This window comes from Arachis duranensis, chromosome 4 (assembly GCF_000817695.3).
Source record: "Arachis duranensis cultivar V14167 chromosome 4, aradu.V14167.gnm2.J7QH, whole genome shotgun sequence".
In the NCBI taxonomy this organism is placed as follows: domain Eukaryota; kingdom Viridiplantae; phylum Streptophyta; class Magnoliopsida; order Fabales; family Fabaceae; genus Arachis; species Arachis duranensis.
The window spans coordinates 79,412,223-79,413,286 of record NC_029775.3 but is presented as its reverse complement, the minus strand read 5'-3'; positions in this window follow the sequence as shown (position 1 = coordinate 79,413,286).

Sequence of the window (1,064 nt, the reverse complement as noted above, 5' to 3'; positions counted from 1 at the left end):
GATTCATCTCAAGGGTGCATCAAGACCACTTCTATGAAGTTGTGGCCATGAAGAAGGTGATCCCCGAGGTCCCTTTTAAACTCAAAAAGAGTGAATATCCGGAAATCCGACATGAGATCCGAAGAAGAGGTTGGGAAGTTCTTACCAACCCCATTCAACAAGTCGGAATCTTAATGGTTCAAGAGTTCTATGCCAATGCATGGGTCACCAAGAACCATGATCAAAGTGTGAACCTGGACCCAAAGAATTGGCTTACTATGGTTTGGGGGAAATACTTGGATTTTAGTCCGGAAATTGTAAGGTTGGCATTCAACTTGCCCATGATGCAAGGAGATGAATATCCTTACACTAGAAGGGTCAACTTTGATCAAAGGTTGGACCAAGTCCTCACAGTCATTTGTGAAGAGGGCGCCCAATGGAAGAGTGATTCAAGATGGAAGTCGGTTCAACTGAGAAGGCATGACCTCAAGCCTGTGGCTAGGGGATGGTTGGAGTTCATCCAACGCTCAATCATTCCCACTAGCAACCGGTCCGAAGTTACTACAGACCGGGCTATCATGATTCATAGCATCATGATTGGAGAAGAAATAGAAGTTCATGAGGTTATATCCCAAGAACTTTATAAGGTGGCGGACAAGTCCTCTACCTTGGCAAGGTTAGCCTTTCCTCATCTCATTTGTCACCTCTGTTATTCAGTTGGAGTTGACATAGAGGGAGACATCCCCATTGATGAAGACAAACCCATCAATAAGAAGAGGATGGAGCAAACAAGAGACCCCTCTCATCATCAAATCCCTGAGATGCCTCAAGGGATGCACTTTCCTCCACAAAACTATTAGGAGCAACTGAACAACTCCCTAGGAGAATTGAGTTCCAACATGGGACAACTAAGGGTGGAGCACCAAGAATACTCCATCCTCCTCCATGAAATTAGAGAAGACCAAAGAATCATGAGAGAGGAGCAACAAAGGCAAGGAAGAGACATTGAGGAGCTCAAGCACTCCATAGGATCTTCAAGAGGAAAAACAAGCCGCCATCACTAAGGTGGACCCGTTCTTTAATTA